A 24,842-nucleotide genomic window follows, 5' to 3' on the forward strand; every position below is an offset into this window, starting at 1 on the left:
AGTTGAGCCCAAGCAGAAAACAACAATCTTACTGGCTAAGGAGATATAATTCAAGGTTAGAGCTGAGAAAGCACTGAAACTTGAGAGGCATGAGCACAGAGAGGAAAAACAATAGATAAAAGAGTTTCGAGTTCCATTGTGATCGCCACTCCAGTCATTGTCTGACATCTGGGCTGAGTATGAATATGTGCAAGGTGAGAATTCAAGAAACCTAGCAGAAAACAGCAGTTGGGAAACTGAAAATCTAAACAGCTACTTCAGTTAATGAGTGATGTTGGTAAGACAGAGATGGGAGTTCAAACCTCACTAAGATATAGAATTTTCTGAGCTTTCTATATAGTCCTCTGATGGTTCATTCCTTAGGGAGTGTGATCTCATCCTGAGGTTACAAGCCATAACCTATAACTAAGGGCTTTTTCTAGTATTAAGGGTAAAAATAAAATATAACAAACATAGTAAACCCTAAAGCTAACCTTGTACTAGACCTTGTTGATCCATCATTCTATTTTTCACCCCAAATTTTGTGTATCCAATAAAAACTTACAATGCATGTTTTTAAAAATACAGGACAAATTTACTGAGAAATAATAAAAAAAGAAACAGAAAACAGAAACAGACCCACAATTGATTCAGGCATGGACTCAACAGACAGGTGCTCTAAAATAATGATAACTGATGCTTTCATGAAATTAGAGGAAATATGGAGAATTTCACCAAAGACAAGGCATCCATTAAAAAGAGATTACAAGGAAATGGCAGAACTGAGAAAACATAAAAACTAAAATAGAGAATAAATTTATATTTAATAAAATATTAAAAGTAATAGACCAGAAGATCAGTGAATTGGAAGACAGATCAGAAGGAAAGAAAGGATAAAGAGGAAGGAGACACAGGAGATACTGTAAATGTCTCAGATAAGTGTTACAGGGCTCCAGAAATTGAGATGAATGACAATGGGGCAGAAGCATTATTTGAAAACACTCTAGCCAACTATTTCTAAACTGATGGAAGAAACCAACTCATAAGTTCAAAAAACTGTACAGAAGGAAGCGTAAAAAATACACATAGGTACATCATAGTCCAACCATGAAAAACGAAGAAAACACTTTCAGTGTAGCACCAATAACAATTATAACTGACTTTTCACTGAAATAATGAAGACCAGAAGACAATGGGATACACATTCAAAGTGCTAAAAGAAAGAGGGGAATAACAGCCAAACTAAAATTCTACATCTGGTGAATATATCCCCCCCCAAAATGAAGGCAAATTAACAAACTAGACATACCAAAGACTTTGACACTATCATATATGTAATAGTAAACATACTAAAGAGAGCCCTTCAGATGAAGGAAAATAATCACTGATGAAAGTACCAGTAATATGTAATTATAAAAGATTAGTGACTGTTATATACAACAATAATAATAATAATGGCTTGTAGAATTTGAAACATTTGTAAAGCAAAATATATGCCAACATATAGGTAAGAGGGCATAAATAGAATTAAACTGTGATGAGATTCTTGCTTCAATGTGGAAAGTGGTAAAAGTACTAAATTCACATAGACTATAATAATTCAGTGATGATATTGTAATATGTGGCAATATCCCAAAAACATTAATACAAGAATGTATAACTTTAAAAGATAATCAAAAGATAAATAAAATCAAAATTCTTGATTAATTCAGAGAAAAGCAAAAGAAGAAATAATAAACAAAAGAACTGGAAGACAACTGCAAGATTAATTTAAAACCAATTATATCATTAATGTATACACACTAATATTCAAGATTCAACATGGTATATGCTGTTTGTAAGACACAATCTTTAAATATAAGCATGGGATACAAATTGAAAGTAAAAGGATGGAGAAAGGCACCCCAAAACAGTACATTAAAAAACAAAAAAACTGGTGAGACTATAATGAAACAAAGTAAAATTCAAAGGAGACAAGTAAGACATTTCACAATGATAAATAGGTCAATTCAATAGGAAGATATCATAGTACTAAATTTATATTAATCTAATATCTTAGTTTCATAATATTTATAGAAAATGCAGAGAATTAAAAGAAGAACTAGATGAATGCAAAATTATGGATGGTAATTTTAATATACTTTTTTCAGAAGGATTTGAGCTTTCATTAAAAGAAGTTTGGGGCGCCTGGGTGGCTCAGTTGGTTAAGCGACTGCCTTCAGCTCAGGTCATGATCCTGGAGTCCCGGGATCGAGTCCCGCATCGGGCTCCCTGCTCGGCGGGGAGTCTGCTTCTCCCTCTGACCCTCCTCCCTCTCATGCTCTCTGTCTCTCATTCTCTCTCTCTCAAATAAATAAAAATAAAAAAAATCTTTAAAAAAAAAAAAAAAAAGAAGTTAGAAGAGGGGTGCCTGGGTGGCTCAGTCATTAAGCATCTGCCTTTGGCTCAGGTCATGATCCCAAGGTCCTGGGATCGAGCCCCACATCGGGCTCCCTGCTCCACGGGAAGCCTGCTTCTTCTTCTCCTACTCCCCCTACTTGTGTTCCCTCTCTCGCTGTGTCTCTCTCTGTCAAATAAATAAAATCTTAAAAAAAAAAAAGAAGTTAGAAAAATAAAAATAATCTCGAATGAAAGGAAAAATATAAATAAATAATAAATCAATGAAACAAAAAGCAGTCATGAAATTGGGAAACTCAGTTAAGGAAAAAGCCTTCAAGAATATTTTAAAATTGATAAAGCCCTCAGAGCACTGACCATGAAAAAAACAACCTAATACCCCTATCAGCATTAATAAAGGGAATATAGATTCAGATACTAAAGCCATTAAAACAGTATAAAGAGAATATTAGAAATAGCATTATGCCACTGACTTGGAAAACATACGTGCAATATATACAAAGAGGTCATATTTGAAGTATATAAAGAACCCTATAAATAAATAAGGAAAAATACAAGCAGCCTGATTAAAAATGGAAAATAGAGGGCGCCTAGGTGGCTCAGTTGGTTAAGCGACTGCCTTTGGCTCAGGTCATGATCCTGGAGTCCCGGATCAAGTCCCACATTGGGCTCCCTGCTCAGCAGGGAGTCTGCTTCTCCCTCTGACCCTCTCTCCTCTCATGCTCTCTCTCACTCTCTCTCTCTTAAATAAATAAAAATCTTAAAAATAAATAATAAATAAATAAATAATAAAAATGGAAAATAGAATGGAATAGACAATTCACAAAAGAGGGTATCTACATGACCAATAAATATGTGAAAATTAGTCAGCATCATTTCTTATTAAGGATATAAAAATTAAAACCACAATGAGATACTACTACAAATCCACCACAATGGCTAAATTGAGAAGACTGACAATTAACCCAAATGTTAATTGGTAGAATAATGGACAAAATAATTATACTACATAACAATAAAAACAGATGAACTATGTCCATGTTCAACAATGCAGATAAAATGTTGAGCCAAAAGTCAGTCACAAAAATATATATATTGTGTGGTTCCATTCATATGAAGTTCAAGAACAAGTACAACTCAACAATAGTGATAGAGATCAAAATGTTTTTTACTTTTGGTGGAGAAGGATATTAACTAAAAAGGGACACAAGGAAACCTCCTGGGCTTAGTAAATGTTTTATATCTGAATCTGGATGGTAGTTACACAGATGTGCACATGTGTGAAAACTTATCAAGATGTACACTTTAGATTCAGCAATCTACTATATATGTGTGACAGTCGAGTAGAAATCTTTTTAAAATAGTGGAAGATAAGTTTCATCAAAATGAAAGGAAAACAAAACAAAAAAGAATAATATGAGATGCCAGCGTCAGGGAACTGAACATGGAAGAGAGGTAAAGGAAATCTCTGAGGGCAGGTGAAGGAAAATCCCACGAGACAGTTGTACTTTACCTATAAAGAGTCGACAAGGCAGATTCAAGCAGTATGACACAACAGGTGAAGAAGATGAGGGCTATCCCAGAGATCTCCCCTGCCACTGCCCTATTTTCTTTTCTTGTACTTAGGATATAATGTCAGGTTGAGCCTTGTCTTGACATGGGTTGGTGAAGATTCTGGTTTCCCTTCTAGGCCCTGTTGCCTTTTAGGCTGAATGTCCTCATTTTACCCCACAGCACTATCCTGCTTTGACATTCTCCTGAGAACCAACAGGCTCTTTTGAGCTTACAAGAAGATGATTCCTTTTACCACACCCCTAGTTCATACCCCTGAAAGGTGTTCAGTAGCTGAATCATGAGTAGCTTCTTACAGGATGAGAACAACAACAAAAAAATCTTTTAATTTTTTGAAGTTGTAATTTATTACATTTAATAAAACACAATCCTTACTTCTGTAATCTTAATACCGGCCAATAAGAACTTGCAACAAATAAACATTAAGTGTGACATCATGTTTATAAATGCTATAAGTCATAAGTGAATATGGACATGAAACATAAATTATATATACTTCTTTATTCTTACTAATCTTAACATTTATTTTGAGCACATTGATGATTTCTTCAAAAAGAGTTACAAGATTATACCTTTTGAACTGTCTAAATGACAAATCACAAACAATTCAAACATTAAAAGATGAGGCAGTTATCTACAATAGAAAAATATCAACAAAATACCCTTAAGTGTTAGAAATCAAAAGCAGACCTCAGAACTTGTAAGTAGAATTCCACTTGTGTGTGTGCATAGTGTATTCAAAAGCACAAGTTTAAAAATATCTGGGAGGATACAACATGTTGAGTGGCCATTCCTTGATAAAAGACTTGGGGAAGAATGAGGACTTCTTCTTTCTTCACTGTATTTTTTATACTAAACATAACCAAATAAAATATTTAAAAACATAAATGACATGAGCATATGCATTAGTAAGGTAGATAATGCCAAATGTACAGGTATTTGGAAACATGTGGCTTACCCATTTTTTTCCCCACATACTTCCAGATAGTTAAGATCATGTAGACACTTTCTCAGTTAATATTTAAGAAGTGTTATAATTTGCAGCATCCCCTTTCAACATGGAGTTATAAATATTATAGTCCTTTCCCATGTTTATTTCTCCCTAAAGTAGCAATGAGTATTTCTGAGGTGGAAATTAAATACAATAAATAGTAAAGTCATATAATGGGGAAAGCATGGAAAGGAAGCATGCGTTTGAATCTTGGCTTCTCTGCTCTGAGATAAATGTTTTCACTTATAGAACAGAGAGAATCAAACCTGGTTTGGAATGTTGTTGTAACAGTGAAATGAAGTAACATGTTAAAATATCTTCCTTGGGACGCCTGGGTTGTTCAGTTGGTTAAACGTCTGCCTTTGGCTCAGGTCATGATCCCGGGGTCCTGAGATCAAGCCCTGCATCAGGTTCTCTGCTCAGCAGAGAGCCTGCTTCTCCCTCTGCTGCTCCCCCAGCTTGTGCTCTCTCTCTCTCTCTCTGACAAATAAATAAAATCTTTGAAAAAATAAATAAATAAAATATCTTCCTTGGTTTCCAGCACAAAATATGTGCTTGATTTTGGCATTTCCCTTAGTCTCCTGATAATCAATATCTTTTTCTAAATAGTTCATAGAATAAAATCCTTTTTTTCTATTTAGATGATTCAAAATTTTGAATATAAATACGCCATTGTGGTGGAGAAGTATGAAAAGAAGCTGGAAACTTCTAAAACTCCTTCTTAGAATTCAAAAGAGAGAGAGAGAGATGAACTAGTTCCTTCCATGTATTATTCTAAGGCAGATGTATGTCAGGAGAATGATGCATGCTTGGCTCTTGCGTTGATGCCTCCACCAATGTTAGGGAAAACATATGCTTTTCACCTGACTCAAAGTAGAATTTGGCCGAAGATTATATGGATTTAGACTGCAATGTTAACTCTACAAGGATTTATTTTTGGTGGTTTTTAATTGCTTATCTTAGTAAGAGGTTGGTGATTTAACACCTACCCAAGTATCTAAATCAACAGCCACCATTATGTAATCAAACCTTCCTTTTTCAGGTCTTCAGACTCTGGCCGAGACTAGATGAAGGTCGTACGTAGCATTATATAGAAAGCAGATATAATTATAGTGTTGTTTCACATGCTGGCACTTGCTGCCGAAAGCCTGGTTCTCACTCTTTGCACGTAGAAGAGGACCCATGATTGTAGGCAACATCCCCACTTCCAACAACCGTTATTCAGGTGGCCTTGTTTGAGTGATGATGAATGGTACTCCTGAACTTTCCTCTTTGTTGGGAGAGGAGGACCTTTACCTTTTCCCTTCACTGGGATGTGCCAAGGGCAGAAAGCGTTCCACTTTCATTAAGCTTGTCTCTGTCTAAAAGACTTCTCTTCCAAAGAGGAAAGCCCCTGCTTTACTCTCTGCACACCCAGAATATTGATTTTTCATCAGCTGTATTAACTTTTCTTTCAGGTCTCTCTATGAAGCATCTCCACATTAAGGAAGATTTTCAAAAAGTGGAGTCCCCGAATATATCATCTTGAAGTTTCTTTGAGTTGCCTTCAAGAGTCACAACAAAGACTTTGCTCCTTTTAAGACCCAGTAAGAAAACTCATATCTTTTCCTAAATCCTGGTTGAAATAATGGTCTTCAGTGTTCCTCATTCTAAGCAAGGTCACTTCAATAAATCCCAACTCTGGTACGGTCCAAAAGAAAAATGTTACATCTTCAAGTGTATTTGCATACCCTCATCAGGACACAAAATCTATGTAATTAAAGATGTTTCTCTTTTTGCCTTTGACATCAGAAAGAGTCAAACAAAAATTGCTGTACAAGTGTGGTCATCTGTACTTGTTCTGTTTCAGTCAGCGGGCTTTTTATACTTTCAAATGTCTCCCCGTGTGCAGCACTTTAACGTCTAATCTCTCAAGTCTTTTCTTAAATAGATGGAGGGATTTATTATCTCCTATTGCTGTTAAAACAAATTACCACAAATTTTATGGCTTAAAACAACCCATCTTACAGTTTCAGAAATTCAGAATGGTCTCAGTGAGCTAAAATCAAGGTGTTGGCAGGGCTTCTTTCTCCTGAAGGGTCCAGGAGAAAATCTGTTTCCTTGCCTTTTCCAGCTTCTAGAGGCCACCCACATTCCCTTCCTCATGGCCTCCTCTTCCATCTTCAAAGCAAACAAGGTTGCATCTCTCTGGCCATTCTTCCATAATCACATCTCCCTCAGACCCTGAAACCTTCTACCTCCTTCTTGGTCCCAACCAGTTAATCCAGGATAATGTCAGCATCTGCTAATTAGCATCCTTAATTCCATCTGCAATCATAATTCATCTTTGTCATACAATGTAACATATTTCCAGGTTCTGGGCATTGGGACATGGACATCTCTGGAGACCCATTATTCTGCCTACCATAGAGGACAAGTCTTAAATTAGCAATGGAGAATTAGGGGTGCCTGGGTGGCTCAGTCGGTTAAGTGCCTACCTTCAGCTCAGGTTATGATCCCAGGGTCCTGAGATCCAGCCCATGTCAGGCTCTCTGCTCAGTGGGGAGCCTGCTTCTCCTTCTCCCTCTGCCCGTTCCCTCTGCTTATGTGTGTACATGCTCTCTCTCTGTCAAATAAATTAATAAAATCTTAAAAAAAGAAACCAATGGAGAATTAATATTCACAAAATATATAAAATCTGAGTTGGGGAATCAGTCTAGGGTCAAGAGTAACAACCAAAATTCCCACCAAAAAAAAAAAAAAGGAGTAACATTTGAGGTGAGATTACCAGACAGAAATCATCTGTCCATGGGTATGGGAATAGAGGGTATATTCAGACAGAATAGGAGAGGCCTGGGAAGCAGAGCATCAGCCACAAGAGAAAAGGCCAGGATGTTAATTTCCAAGCCACTTTCCTGGTCTTCCTCCTCCACCAAAAGCCTTTCTCCTGCCACAGCTCTCTCACTGGCCTTGACCCTAGATTTCATTACTTGATTGGCTTATGCTGGGATGGAGGAGTTGAATGTAAACACTAAATAAGCACCTGAAGGAGGCTTACCCCCGCAGCCTTAGTAGCTCCATGACTGCTCTACACCATTAATTACCAAGGGTTTAACTGAATCTAAGTACTCAGGCTACCATATCAGAGTATTTATTCATTTACTGATGGCACAGGACTGCCAAATCCAAATACAGAAAGAATTCAGATAGATCTGGGGACCAAAAATATGGACGTCACTGAAAAGGCATGGCCCACTATTGATGGGCTTGATATCTATTCCCTTCTTCTCTTTAGTAAGTATGGCAGTTTCCTTTCACTGCTGGAAAAATCTGTCACAAAAGTGTGGCTTAAAACAACAGTGTTTTGGTCGGGCTGGTTCCTTTTGGAAGCTCCCAGGGAGATGCTATTGCCTTGTATCTTCCAGCATCCAGAGTCTACCTGCATTCTGTGGGTCCTCACCCCTTCCTTCATCTTCCAACACTTCACTTCTACCCCCCATCACCTTCTTTGAACTGACAGCACTCTTTTGAGGACCCTTGTGATTCCACTGGGCTCACCTACATAACCCAGGATAACCTTCTCCTCTGCAGATTCGTAATCACATCAGTGAAATCTCTTTTGTCAGGTAAAGTCGTGTATTTGTAGGTTGTAAAAATTAGGACATGAATATCATTGAGGGTAGGAGACATTACTCTATCTCCCATGGTAAAAGAATCCTGATTTTCAGCTTAGTACATGGCCAGGTGGGATAAAAACCACATATCACAGTCTCCTTTGTAATTAGGTGTGACCATTATGACACTAATGAGATATAAACTGAAGTACTGTGTGAAAATTGCAGGAAGTGAGCCTAACAGAAAGTGGTATGCTCTGTTGCCTTCTTCCAACTTGATGGTTGGAATGCGAATACAATGGTTAAAACATCAGTAGCCATCTGGGATCAAAGAGGAAACTCTTGACAATGGAAGCCCTACATAGTGGAACAATAAGATGGGAGGAATTTGGGGCTCTTTTGGAAACCAAAACAAGCCTAAACTGACCTCTTAAATGTGAGACATCTTGAATGTGAGAGAGAAATATATTACTATGATTATTTGGAGTTTTCTGTTATGCATAGCCAGATTTAATGCTAACAAATACAAATATATTTTTGCATTAGATGGATTAGTATTAAACTTTCATCTTTTAGAAAATTTCTACACCGGCTCTATGTATACAAAATATTTTTTGTAACAGAGGGACTTTGTTATAATGATAGCTAATGTGTTTATATGCAAGGAACCAAAAGGAAGTCTCTAGATAAAGTTGGATTTGGGTAGATTAAATACAAATTTATATCATTGGTTAATTTCATTTTTACTACAACTTTTTCCTTTGCAAAATCCTAACAAATTTATAACTTGAAAGGATTGGTTTAAAGGCTAGCACTAACTATTGACCAAACAAAATGCCAATTTAGAAAGACACATTTAAGGATCTTTGCAGAGGTCTTCTGTGTCCCTGATAAGGACCAGTCTAATTCAGTTTTTAAATTTGTGGGCTTAAAACCAAAGCTGTGATTTAAAAATGTAAAAAGAACAAGCACACCAAGAATGATATATATATTTTTATCTTCTCTCTACCTAGCAGGTTGTTGAATATATACGGCCTCTCGTATTTTACACTCCATTTATGAGCCCATAAAAAGAAAAAATTCTATATTTGAACATGTCAACTTAGTAAACATGCATTACCAGATAGAATTTCTCAAGCCAATTATTTCTATATTTAGCTTACACACACACACACACACCACTTCACTGAAATACGTATTGTCCCCAAATTAAATACAAGTGCATAATGGAATCCTTTCTGCTACGTATTTATCCCATCTCTGCTCAGTCTAGTATTACTGAAGAGAGAACAGTTGGTTATCATCTTCTTAATGTTTAATTTGCATATCTGCATATAACAGACATATTTCATACATGTGAATATATGTATTGATAATAATAGTATTTGTAAAAGATGTACTTTTGCTTCCATATAAGTTCTTCAAATATTATACCTACGTATAAGTAAAATGTTAAAGGTAAACAATATAGAATATAATATTTAGGAGAAAACATAATAAAATCTCATAATTAATTCATAGAAGCAAACTTTAAGTCAAGATGATTAAAAGCACAAGAAAAAGGGCGCCTGGGTGGCTCAGATGGTTAAGCGTCTGCCTTCGGCTCAGGTCATGATCCCGGAGTCCTGGGATCAAGCCCCACATCGGGCTCCCGGCTCGGCGGAGAGCCTGCTTCTCCCTCTGACCCTATCCCCTCTCATGCTGTTTCTCTCTCTCTCTCTCTCTCAAGTAAATAAATAAATAAAATCTTTAAAAAAAAAAAAGCACAAGAAAAAATCATTAAATGTTACAAATGGACTTGCATAACTCCTAATATTTGACTATTTTGCATCTACATAAATTATACCAAAGAAAAGAGATATATAAAATGAATAATAATGGAGCATATACTAACAGCTTCCGACTTGCAAAGAAATGATGCTCTGAAAGCTTCTCTGTAAGTAGATTGCCTGAAACTCAGGGCTTATTTTCATCGTTTTCCTTCCAACATGGAATCATAAAAAATTTTAAGCTTTCAACAAAGTTGAAAGAATTTTTACAATGAATAAGTGTATCCTCCCCCACCTAGATTATCTCATTAATGTTCACTGTATTCACTATATCATAGATCTCAAAATAATTAAATAATTACATTTTCCTTCTGATGGCAGGCTCCTATTCTAGGTCACATAAATTGAATTAAGCTTACAACATGGCAATAATTTATATTAGGTTGTTTAACCTTCTCCAAGAGAGGGTTCAAGCAGTGGAGTTGCATTTGTGTAGTAGAAAACTGGGAAATGTAAGAAAGCAGAAGAGATGGACCATCCATAATCATATCACCAAACATAACCACTGTAAATAATTACAAAGCATTTTAAATGTTTTTATTTTGCTTTACATAGAACTAATTTTTTATATAATCATGATCATGTTTGGTAATTTTCATAAAAGTTATATAACTTCTGCTCTCATTTTAAATAACAGCGTATTGACAACATATTGAATGCTAATTGCCTCTTGAACGCTTGTCCAAAACTTACTTAACCATTACCTAACCATTACTTAATTCCCTTGTAATGTACCATTTGGGTGGTTTTCATTTCTTACTATCATAAAAATGCTGCAATGAATTATTTTGTGCTTCAATTTTTCTCCCTCATCTGTTTTCTCTTAGATTCAGAAGTGAAATTACTGTTTTAGTAGGAGAAAAATTATTCTTATTTACCCAATTCATATTATGCATTAATAAACACTCCATTTTTTATCTATTTGTAAACATCCACTTTTGATATCAAAGGATGAAAAAAACCAATAACATCTATCCTCTGATATTTAAGATATGTCTCTTTCCTGTTTCAACAAAAATGTCCTATTTCATACTTTACAGCAGGAAGTCTAATAATTCAAAAATATAGTATGTTTTTGAGGTAGGTATACAGTGAAAAAAAAAAGCAGGGGAGTGTCTGTTGCCACAGATGGAGATAGAAAGATAGGAATATGACCACTCTCTACACTGGAGAGCCATCCATATATCACAAGAGATAAATTAAGCTAACCTGTACTCAACACGACTGCTGTATGTTTCAATATGACTTGGTGCTCATAAGCTATTAAAATTATGGAAAATAAAAACATCAAAAATATTTAAAGTAATTTATGGCAGCTTTTAAGTTGATGCTGCAGTGTGAGAGTTGTGTTAAGAGTGAAAAGAGGAATGAATTAACAAGGATAAGAAATAAATTATTGGGTGAGAAATACAGTAGTCCTCTCTTATCTGTGGAAGATACTTTCTAAGATCCCCAGCAGATGCCTGAAGCCATGGATAATACTGAACCCAATATATACTATTATACCTGTGATAAAGTTCAATTTGTAATTAGGCACAGGACGAGGTTAACATTAATAATAAAATAGAACAATTATAACAATATGCTGTAATAAGTGTTATGTGAATCTCTCAAAATACTCATTATACTGTACTCACCCTTCTTCTTGTGATGATGTGTGATGATATAATGCCTACATGATGAGATGGAGTGAGGTGAATGACTAGACATTCTGACACAGCAGATGCTACTCTGGCCTCCTGACCATGAGCCCAAAGGAGGATCATCTGCTTCCAGACTTGGTTGACTGGGGTAACTGAACCCAAACCAAAGAAAGTGAAACTGTTGAAAGTGAAAGCTCAGATAAGGGGGACTAAGGGTAAAAGTGCGAGGAAGTATCTGGCAGATTCAACACTGGAGGAAGCAGTACATTAACAACCAAAGGACAGAAACATCAAAACCTCTCTGTTACACATATTAAGATTGTTTCATCATTATGATCGTTGCCTTGGAATGTGTAACAACTTTGTACCAGTGATTAAAAATCTTGTTGTTTGCACAATGGAGGAAGATTTCTTCAAACTCTTATTAATAAAAAGCACTCTGGGTCCTAAACACTTTCATCCAATTCCAAGGTCTTAAAGCAACTTTTGAAAATCCTTTCAGTGACAACCATTAGAGAAAAGGAAAGCTTATTTTATACCTGGCTCACGGGGAAAGATCTCCCACCAGCGTCACAAATGCAGGCTCTGTATAGAATATTGCTTCATGAAACATTACATTAAGGCCTGGATACTGCCTGCTTACATCTGTTCCCAGCCCCAAAACACATCATTAGAACTCAACCATTACTACCTAAAATCTACATTTAAAAAAAATTATGAATACATCACATTGATGGGCTGCTAATCTACTTCTCTGTGTGCTACATTTCCCCATTCTTAATGGAAATTCTCATCGATTACTTAATCTTGTTATGCTTTTGCTAAGTGAATTGATATGCTTAGGATGTTAAATTGAACGATCCCTGTTCATCTGCTTTAACTTTATATTTTCACCAGGTTGACAGATTAATTTCTAAGAAAAAACCATTAGCAATAGTCTTCTCCCTGCTATTAAACATGACATATGAAATGAAAATAATTTGAAACAGCTGGAGCAAGACTTTCCAGGATAATACTTAAGGACTATGCCAAGTGAAACATGAATCCATATTATTATGTTGGAATAAGGTTTGCTATATAGTGCAAAGTTCGAAATAACTTTTAGAGAATTGTCACATATCACTAGAATGGAATGTACAGAAATGGAAAGGAGTGACAGATCTCCACTGATCTTAGCCAACTACAGAAAAAAAAGAGACTAGAAACTCAGGAGAAGTGACTAAAAGGATAATAAGGAGATATTTGATACGCTTTCATTATAACTGCATTTGCTACAAATCATTGCCATTTGTCTAAAATCAATCAAATTTTAGTTTTAATATTTAGAAATCACTAAAAACATACTATCTTAAGTCAAAGAAGTATTAGAAGTTCATTTCCGAATATAAATTATTACAAACCAACTGGACTCTTTAAAAGGAAGTGCTGAATCCTTGAACCATAGAGTTGCTGAAAAAAATACTGAAGTATTTACAGACAAATTGGTATGATTGATACTTAAGATTTGATTATTTTAAATAATCCAGCAGGGTGAGAGGATTGAGAGGAGTAGAGAAGGTCAAATTAGCCATGTGTTGATAGTTGTGGAAACCAGGGGATGAGTGCATGCGGGTTTTCGTATTTCCCTATCTTATATATTCATCATCCACAAAATAGATTTTTTTTAAGGAAGCACCTCTACAGCATTTATTTAAACCAACTCTAGAGACAACATATGTAAACATATGTGTGAGAGAGAAACAAAGAAAAGAATACCCAAAATGTTAAAAATACTTTGTTTCCTAATAGACAAGAAAGCATTCCTCAAGAAAATACTGAGGCCAGAAAAGGCAAACTAAATAAATGACCAGGTTTGGAACCTAGAGATCCTAGAGATCAATGGTAAAACTCTGCAAGTAGTGAGAACTCAGGAATTCTTTCTTCTGGTTCCTTCTGAGCAAACTGCATCCAAGAATTGAACTCCACATGGTTGGCAGTTAGCTTGTTGGTTAACAAAAAGTTGTTGAGTACATATTAAGTGCCAACCACAATACTAGGTGCTGAGGATACCAAGAAGAACAAAAGCATCCCCTTTTGTGAGAGAGCCAGGTACTCAAATAAATTATGACAATATATATAGTAAGTAATATAGCGGGATTATGAATAATACTACAGGAGGAGAGAGAACAACCTAATTCTTTGTGGTAAGACCACAGCAAATTTATGACAGAGATGAACCTAGAACATGTGATTTCTTATCCCTAGTTTAAGGTTATCTTTGTCAGAAACCAATGGCTTGGGGGAAAAAATTCTCTTCAAATTAGATTTTCAAAAAGATATGTCATAAGGATACACAGAACACAACTGCAGAAAATATAGGAATAATTGCAGAAACTATAGGAACACAATTGCAGAAAATGTGAGAAATATAATAAAAGAAAGGATTTATCAGACAGCAACTCTGGGCCACATCGTTTCTCATCTCCACACCCTTCCTGTACTTGTTTCCGTTTCTTTCTACAAGCCAGTGTCTCTCCTCACTTACATGATTTTATATGAACCATATCATGGCTACCTTGAAGTGAAAGGAAATCTGCCTAATCCCAACCCAATCTCCTACAATTAATGGATTTAGTCTCTAGGACCTCATTCCAAATTCCCTGGAGGGGGAATGTTATGAGTCATATTCTCATCAAGTGCTCTCCCTCATGTAATCTGCCGTGAAACAAGGAGGCAAGACTATTGGAGCTAAGCCCTTTCACTCTGTGGCTGAGGTGCAGTCTCTCAGAAAGGAGCCTGGTAAGAGCTGTGTCCACTACTTCCTCAATAAGTGTGTTATGCAAATTAATACAACCCTAACATAAAGCTTTCTGAAACTGCTATAGAAGAGAGCTCTCTGGTAATATTATATTACACTATGTTAACATAAACTTGTCTTTTTTTTATATTATGTTAATCACCATACATTACATCATTACTTTTTGATGTAGTGTTCCATGATTAATTGTTTGTGTATAACACCCAGTGTTCCATTCCATTCAGAACGTGCCCTCTTTAATTCCCATCACCAGGCTAACCCATCCCCCCTCCCCCCTCCCCTCTAGAACGCTCAGTTTGTTTCTCAGAGTCCACAGTCTCTCTTGGTTCATCTCCCCCTCCGATTTCCCCCCCTTCATTCTTCCCCTCCTGCTATCTTCTTCTTCTCCTTTTTTTTTTTTTAACATATAATGTATTATTTGTTTCAGAGGTACAGGTCTGTGATTCAACAGTCTTACACAACTCACAGCGCTCACCATAAGCTTGTCTTCTGAAAAAAAAAAATCAAATGATAAAAAACATAACTTAAGAGAGATGCAAAGTACCTTGGTTTGTTAAAAGGAGATGGGTTGATACTTTTTGAAAAGTCACCGAAGCGAAACAAAGGTAACAACAATGAAACAGAACAACAATAGGGGTAAGGTTTAACTCATGTTAATGAAATTTCCCCAACCCCAATTCCTTAGGGTTCATAAAGGATTAGAAAATAATTATAGAGGGGCACACAGGTGGCTCAAATTGGTTAAGCATACGACTCTTGATCTCAGCTCAGGTCTTGATCTCAATGTCATGAGTTCAAGCCCTGCATTGGGTTTCATGCTGATTGTGGAGCCTACTTAAAAAAAAAAAAAAAAAAAGATGACAGAAAAAAATTATATAAAGATACAAACACTATGGTGTTATACTCCATTCTTTCTTAAATCTACAGATTATATGATATTGTACTCAGAAAGGACAATGTTTTCAACACAGAAAAAAGGTCATAAATTATGCTTTTACCATATACTTATTTCAACAAAATAGATTTTGTAAGCAAGAAAGGATAAAAAAATTAAAATATATTCAGAATCAAATGTGCTTCATCTTCTTTGCCAGGAGCAGTTTGGTTGACATTTCTTTAATACTTCAGACTATAAAACACATATTCCTAAGTAGTTTGCAGCAGTAATGAGATCATAGGAGGGATTATGTGTGCAAGAAAGAATCTCAGATCAAAGAGAGAGAATTAGGCAGAATCTCATGCTGGGGAAGAGATAACCCTGAAATATCATATTGCCCATAGAGTATGAGAATGAATTAAAGCAAAACAAGTTCAGAAAGGACACACACATGCACCAACATGGTGCCCATAGAGTATGAGAATGAATTAAACAAAACAAGTTCAGAAAGGACACACCACCACCAACAACGAAATACTAGAGATGGCTATCATCTAGATACCAAGCTACAGAGTTTTAGAAAGTTGTCGGCCACTCAAAAGGGAATTCTGATAAAAATGGAAATTTAAGAACTAGCTTACAAATAATCCTATACCAAAAATTAACTAAAAAGACCAAGTAAAAACTAGAAGAGAAAGAGAATCCCTTCTAATACTCACTTAGAGAAGTATTAAAACCGTATGCCATAAACTTAAAGGGACTTTTATCAGATATACACAATTTGGATAAAACTGAAAAAAAAATAGCATAAGCTGAACCACAACCCTTTTACTCAAGAAAATATTTTATAGTAAATAAGTGGAGAAAGTTCCAATGAAGCTAATACCCCCCAACTTGGAAAAACAAAAGAAGGTGTTGTTACCCAGGGCATGGGAGAGACAGGCCCTCCTTTCCCTCCCACCGACCAACAGCCTTCTATGGGCTTAGCACGTGATGACAGTGTGCCCGTCCTCCAACCCAAATCCCAGGTGGAGAGGATGGGTTTGTCCCATGACTGCAAAGAATCGATGCCTACCTGCAGAAGCAAGATCTGGGGGCAAGCGGAAGTCTAAAGTAATCAGAAATAAGAACTAACTTGGAGTAATTTTATACTTGCCGACAAAGAGTGGCAGAAGACATTGGAACAAAGGTATGTGGAGTCTTAAAAAAAAAAAAAAAAGGTAGTCCATAGTCTTCTGTGTTTGTCTCTCCAGTGTGTTTAGTCAAAGAATTAGAATCCTGAAAGTCACCCACCAATGAACTAGCTACCCTCCCTAAACTAAGAGACATTTAAGTATAATAATTTTTATGAACATAGAGCACTCATTTTCAAAGACCAGTTTCTTCAGTTGGGACTATTCATGGCTGTACTCTTTCCCCATGTCTCACAGTCTGTGAAATGATGAAAGAGGATCCTCCAGGGATCTTGGAAGAATAAATAAACAGGGACAGTCATCAAGAAAGCTGACTAACATTGTTTTGGGGAGAGGTAGAAATAAATAATCCTGGCTGAATCAGGTCCCAATGTGATATGTGTACACACACACACACAGAACTTACACAAAAGTTCTGCAAAAGAAGTGGTAAAGAAGTAAATAGCAAGGCCTGCCATGTGACTTCGGAAAATTAAATGGCATTTTTTTTTCCCCTCTGCGCTTCATCAATCCAGGTGCCTGGAAAATGCTGTGTATTCACGGGTGGCAGCCACCCTTCTGGAGATGAGTCCCCCCCATGGTGGCCAAAATGAAATACGTGTGTCTGAGGAGAGTGACTGATGAGGACCACTCATCTAACGGATACTTTTAGGACAAATAGTTGTCTGTCCAGGGATATAGTAAGCCCATGTATGTTTTGAGGTTTCAAAGGAAAAGTTACACAACAGTGAGGTGGATTCAGGGGGTGCAGGAAAGGAGGACTGTGATATTGAGTACACAAAAGAAAGAATCTTACATCAACTCCAACACAGCACCCTAGACCTGATCACTGAAAAGAGGGGGCTTTCCAGGTAAAGTGAATGAAGAATTTCTGTGAGAGAAATTGTTTCTACCTATCCTGTGGAGGCAGGATCCAGTCTCTACCGCTATACCCTGATCTTGAATGTAAGACCAGCTACGAGATATGGAATGAATACGACATGGAGTTAAAAGGCTCAGCATAGGGCATATAATCAATGGTACCGTAATAGGGCTGTATGGTGACAGATGGCAGCTACCCTAGTGATGAGCATAGCAGTAGGTATAGACTTGTTGGAATTACTATGCTGTACATCTGAAACTAATGTAACATGGTCAACTATACTTCAATTAAAAAAAAAAAACAAAACAAAAACCCAGCTACTACGATCTTCCCAGCTGCCACTGTTCTGGACAAATGCTGGGGCTGCCTCGGCTACTCTGTAAGACAGGGGAGGTAACTGAGCTCTGGACATTGGCACTACGCACAGGTACCCAAAGTCACCCTTCCCTGCAGTCACTGCAGAAACATATAAAAATATACATAGGGATGCCTGGGTGGCTCAGTCGGTGAAGCGTCGGCCTTTGGCTCAGGTCATGATCCCAGGGTCCTGGGATCGAGCTCTGCATCTCAGGCTCCCTGCTCCTTGGGGAGCCTGCTTCTCCCTCTCCCACTCCCCCTGCTTGTGTTTCCACTCTCGCTGTCTCTCTCTCTGTCAAATAAATTAATAAATAAATCTTTAAAAAAAACATCTCAAACATATGCATAGCTTTATTCATACTGGTCTCAAACTTGAAACAACCCAAATGTCCATCAACAATAGAATGGATAAATAAATTCATACAAAAATACTAGATATCATTGAAAATAAACACACTATTGCTACATTCAACAATCTCACAAATGTAACATTGAGCAAAAGCAGTCAGACACAAAAGAGTACATATTATAGGATTCCTTTAAGTGAAGTTCAAAACAGACAAAACTAGTCTGTGCTGATAGAGATCAAGTGACTGTCATGGTTGGTGGTTCTACAGCTTTATCTATTTATAAAAATTCATCTAGCCTGCACACAAGATTTGTAAACTTTACTATAATTATAGCATACTTAATTAGAAAATTAAGAAAATGATTTAAGGAATTAAAAACACTGCACTAAAAATGGCCAGAGAAGGAGAAAAGTGCTGAATCACTATTACTGAAAATCAAATCCATCGAATCAAACCCTCCATGATGCAAATGAAAATGAAAATGAAAAAAAGCAATATGGTCTATTAGAAGATAAGACTATGGAAGGCATATAATTATGATGCAATCTACAATTGTTAATTTTTTTAAAAAATAACAAAAGGAACTAAAAAAACAGTCAAATACATAATAGATAAAATCCTGACCAAAGTAAAAATGTGAATCATTTTCGGTTCAAAAGCATTCACAGTGTGGTAGGGCAAAATGGCAAAATACAAAGAACCTAAAGATTCTGGTAAAGTATTAAGTTTTAAGGATAAATGAGGGATTCTACAAGCTTCTGTTCATTAACATGACTCATCAGAAGTCTACCTTTACCCAAGCTCTTCCCTAGAAAGCTGGCAGAGCAAAAAGCTACTGAGAACAAAAGTCACACAGGTGCCAGACTTCCTCATCACTCTTAGAAGCCAGGAGATGGAATAGCTGAAGATAATTGACAGAGGGAGTAGATTTGAGAGCGCCTGTTATTCCAGTTGATATTCCTTTAGAAGAGCAACAAAAAGATTGAAAAATACAGGAAATTAGGAACTATATATCTTCATTGTTTCTTTTCCATGAGAAAATAAAAACTATCTGAGGAAATCTAAGAATAAATCCAAAAATCGAACAAACAATTTCAGATGTTGACAGAAAAAAAAACTACCTATAATAATTTGCCATATGGAATTGTTACGTTGAATGTTAAGAGAAGAGTCTAGGTGAATTAAATCAGATCTTTAGTTTGAGTTATAGATGGTCACCAACTTACAACAGTTTGATGATTTTTCAACTTTACCATGGTGTGAAAGCTACACCCATTCATTAGAAACCATACTTCAAGTTTTGAATTTGGAGCTTTTCCTGGGCTAGCAATCTGTGATATGCTAGCATGCCGCCAGGCCATGTGATCACAAGGGTAAACAACTGATCCACTTACAACCATTCTCTACTCATACAAACACCCTGTTTTTCACTTATACTACAGTATTCAATTAATCATGAGATAGTGAACATTTTACTCTAAAATAGGCTCTGTGTTAGATGATTTTGCCCCACCGTAGGCAAATGTAAGTGTTCGGAACATGTTTAAGGTAGGCTAGGCTAAGCTATGGTTGGTGGGTTAGGTGTATTAAATGCATTTTTGCCTTAACAATATTTTCAACTTACGATGGGCTTATCTGGACATAAATCCATTATAAATCAAGGAAGTTCTGTATGTTGTTCAGTAGTTATAAAGTGGTGGTGGTGAGATCCGGGGGTTGGAGGCGGGGTAAGAGAAAACATTAAATTTACTGTAATAATGTTTATAGGATGCGGCTTCAGCTGATCAGTTCCAGGATATTTGATCTTCAAAATCTAAAGACTTTGGTGGTTGTCCAACAGATGCTATTTGCAGCCTGAGATGGTTTCCTGGGAGGTCTGTAGGGTTTTGTTTGGAGGATAACCTTTGTTGGATGGAAAGGATGGTATAATTCTCCAGACTCAGAGGGGTTTTTGAGATGACCTGATCAGAGAACTCCATGATTTATAGCAGAGCAGAAGTGACCATTGTGCCCCGTGTCTGCCCCCAGCTTTGTGCCTTTTCCCATCTGCTTATCACATAGACCTTACTAAAGATACGACTTCTCTCCTCTATCTTGTGTCTTACTGCTGCCTCACTATATGATAGTTAAAATATTTACAGTGGCAACCAAGCATCAAATTCATTTTTTAAAAGTAATAAACATGTAAAAATGGTTAAACGGTAAATGCCAACATTAAAATGATATTCCCTGTAGGATAATATTCAATGTGAAAATGATAGTTAAACAAACCGGGGTCCAAATCTCAGAGCATATCAAAATGTGAAATGTGGGGGCACTTGGGTGGCTCAGTTGGTTAAGCGGCTGCCTTCGGCTCAGGTCATGATCCCAGGGTCCTGGGATAGAGCCCCGCATCGGGTTCCCTGCTCGGCGGGGAGCCTGCTTCTTCCTCTCCCACTCCCCTGGTTTGTGTTCCCTCTCTCGCTGTGTCTCTGTCAAATAAATAAATAAAATATTAAAAGAAAATAATTAGGGGCACCTGGGTGGCTCAGTCATTAAGCGTCTACCTTCGGCTCAGGTCATGATCCCTGGGCCCTCGGGATCGAGGCCCGCATCGGGCTCCCTGCTTGGCGGGGAGCCTGGTTCTCCCTCTCCTTCTGCCTGCCTCTCTGCCTATTTTTTTTTAAAGATTTTATTTATTTATTTGAGAGAGAGGGAATGAAAGATAGAGAGCATGAGAGGGAGAAGGGTCAGAGGGAGAAGCAGACTCCCCGCCGAGCAGGGAGCCCGATGCGGGACTCGATCCCGGGACTCCAGGATCATGACCTGAGCTGAAGGCAGTCGCTTAACCAACTGAGCCACCCAGGTGCCCCTGCCTCTCTGCCTATTGTTCTCTCTATCTCTCTGTCAAATAAATAATAAAAATCTTAAAAAAAAAAAAAGATTAAAAAAATGTGATATGTGAAGGAAGGAGAAGCAGATAAGAGGAAATATAAATGTGTCAGCTATCTAAAATTCCATAGAGGGAACTAATACCATTTAGTCCTGAAGTTAATAAGTTGCTGAATACAAGTGTAAGCATGTGACTTAAATCTTTAAAAAGAGCCATTTATAGAACAACAACAACATCTAAAGGCTGTGTCCCTTCCTTTAATAGATGACACAGATCAACACAGATCTGCTATAAAACGTTGTATTCCAGTTGTACCTGGGCTAACTAGATTAGGCAGGTTATTTCTACCTTCCTAAACCCACTGTATAGGAAAATACCTATAAGACTCTGTGGGAGCAATATTTAAGTCTCGGAAATATTCATGAATCTGACAGAGCTGGTGAGAATATAGAGTCACTTTAACCAAAGTGAGAACTCACATTGCTCACAAATCAATATATCTATCATAAAAGGGATGGTATATAAAATACCTGCTTGTGTCAACAGCCCAGGACAGGGAATTACATCAATTATTTTCTGTCTCCTTGTGACCACCTTACCCCCACCAAAACATAAATATACAGTTTATAAGCAAAATATAATAATAATAAAATAAAATAAAAACAACAAAAAACACTGAATTCCAGAACAATTAATTTCAAAGAAAGTTTTCCCTAAGCTCTGCCCAAGTATTCATCAATTTTGTTTTTGTTTTTTTTTAAGATTTTATTTATTTGTCAGAGAGAGAGAGAGAGCACAAGTAGGCAGAGTGGCAGGCAGAGGGAGAGGGAGAAGCAGGCTCCCTGCTGAGCAAGGAGCCAGATGTGGGACTGGACCCTAGGACCCTGGGATCATGACCTGAGTCATGACCTGAGCTGAAGGCAGACACTTAACCAACTGAGCCACCCAGGCATCCCATGCATCAACTTTCAAAAAATAAGTTCTCTTTTGAAATTTCCCCAGTAACCTGAAAAAGAAAAAAAAAGCACCAGGAGAATAAAGAACGGAGTCCTTGAGCCAATGGCCATTAGAGGAGTCTTCTATCTCCCAGAAAGTAGATTAAGTATCCTGGTTCTGGGAGCAGCTAATAGCCAAGTGTTTCCTCATCACAAACATGCAATAAATTTTGCAGGACTAGGGCCCTTAGTCAATTATACTTCCCATAATTAAATACCTGTGAATCCATGAATACCAAGCACTTAAGGCTTTTGTAAGTAAGCAAGTTGCATTAATAAAAATTTAGGATGGTCTTTGCAAAAGCTTTTTCTGCTAGGAAATTATTTTAAAATAAAAGTCTCTCTCTCTCTCTCTCTCACACACACACACACACACTCACACACTCACATGCACACTGACTCATGTACATTGTTCTGACAGTGTATCAACCACTGAAAAATTAGTCCCTGAGGAAGAATGGAAAGAAAGTGGATTTCTTTCTATAATTTTACCATCCCTAAAAGGATTATACTAATAAAAATATGTAGATTGCTTGCCTTGCCCTAAAGTTATTTAAATCTGAAGGGAAAAAGGAACCTAATATTTTTTCTAGATGTATTACATATGTTATCTCAGACCTCCTCATAATACTATTCTGATATATATATAATTACCTCTATTTTCAGAAATGAGGAATTGGAACTCCAAAGATTTTTAAATTGGTTTAGCACAATCATTAGGTTTTAGACCGAGGCCTGGCAGCCTTTAAATTTATTCTACCGTACTCCTTTGGAATCTTCCAAACAGTTTTAGACTTAGAAGAAATAGAATTCAAATTAATAAAGAAGTAAAATTTTACTAAGCTATATAGCTTATATTGCTAAAAGACAAAGGAAGAAAAATTCAGAGAAACATTTTGCTGCAAAAATTCTCAGACACTATAAAAAGGAATTCATCACATAAACTATGAAAAAAAGAAGTGATGAAATATAATATTTGGCAATTATTGACACATTATTTATCCCAGAATCCTCATTAACCTATGTAAAAAGAGAACAATAAAATCTTCACACCATGCAAACATGAAGAGATTGAATATACCTCCTTTGTTTATCCAAACATCTATGAATGTTTATTTATTTTCAGTTTTAGGGTACTATGAATAAATTTATTATTAACATGAACATACAAGTCTTTATTGGACATGTCTTATTTCTCTTAAAATATCTACAAATGGAATGTATAGACTATAACATAGATGTATACTTTTTAATATTAGTTATTCTAATGGTTGTGTAGTGCTATCTCATTGAGATTTTAATTTGCAAATTCAATAATGATTAATGTTATGGAGCATATTTTTATGTACTTACTTGATGTTTGTACATCTTCTGTTCAAATAGTCATCTGAGGTGAGTATTTTCCAGACCATACACTTGCACTTCCTTGTTGAGTTGGTCTACTGAGTAACAACTAACATTATTGAGATTCTGCTGCACTGGAGAATGGGAGTCAACCATATACCCCTTCCAGGTATAAAAGCTGAAAGGACCCAGAGAGTTTATGGCTTCTCTGAATTAAGGTGTTTTAAACTTGCCTTATCTGGTCTCTTGTGACCACATTCATCTCAACAATAAAGTAAGGATATCACAAGACTTAGTTAGAGAACTCAAGACCTCTGATTTTTTGTTGCCATTCATGCAGTGTGGCCTGCCACATATTCTGTCTTAAGACTAAGTAAACTTAGTCCCAGTTGAAACTTATTTTGACTTGTGAATTTGAGAATCAGTCAGAACCCAAGAGCAATACTCCTGTTCAAGTGGAGTGGGCATTACACCGAGGTTCTGTGAATCACTGAGAGCTCACGTGGTTATGAATGTGAAAATTCTACAGAAATCCTAGAAAAGCATATTCAACTGTGCAATAATGCTTTTAACGATGAGAAACCATCTCAAATGGGCTTAGGTATTGGCCCACAGAAATTAAAAGTCTAGAAGTAAACTTCAGGTGGAATTCTAGGTGGGTTCTGTCTCAGTTCTCTAATCTGAATTCCCCCTCTATGCGCTTGCTGGCTTTGTCATGAGTATGAAATAGGTACAGTTGTTCCCAGCATTGCGGCTGGCTGGGCCCTTGGTTCCTGGACCCGTTTTGAAAGTATAAGCAGAACTATAGTTGTATTCATTGCATAATTAATTTAGCTTCACGTTCTGTTTTGTTCCCTACTTAATTATGTTTTATGCACCACTTAACCTCATGCACAGTCAGTCATTAACTTTGCCTTTTTACCTTTTTACCTTTTTACTCACTGATTGTAGAAGCCTAATGGGGACAGGGGCGCCTGGATGGCTCAGTCATTAAGCGTCTGCCTTCGGCTCAGGTCATGATCTCAGGGTCCTGGGATCGAGCCCCACATCAGGCTCCCTGCTCCTTGGGAAGCCTGTTTCCCCGTCTCCCACTCCCCCTGCTTGTGTCCCTTCTCTCGTTGTCTCTCTCTCTGTCAAATTAAAAAAGAAGAAGAAGAAGAAGAAGAAGAAGAAGAAGAAGAAGAAGAAGAA

This window comes from Neomonachus schauinslandi, chromosome 1 (assembly GCF_002201575.2).
Source record: "Neomonachus schauinslandi chromosome 1, ASM220157v2, whole genome shotgun sequence".
In the NCBI taxonomy this organism is placed as follows: Eukaryota; Metazoa; Chordata; class Mammalia; order Carnivora; family Phocidae; genus Neomonachus; species Neomonachus schauinslandi.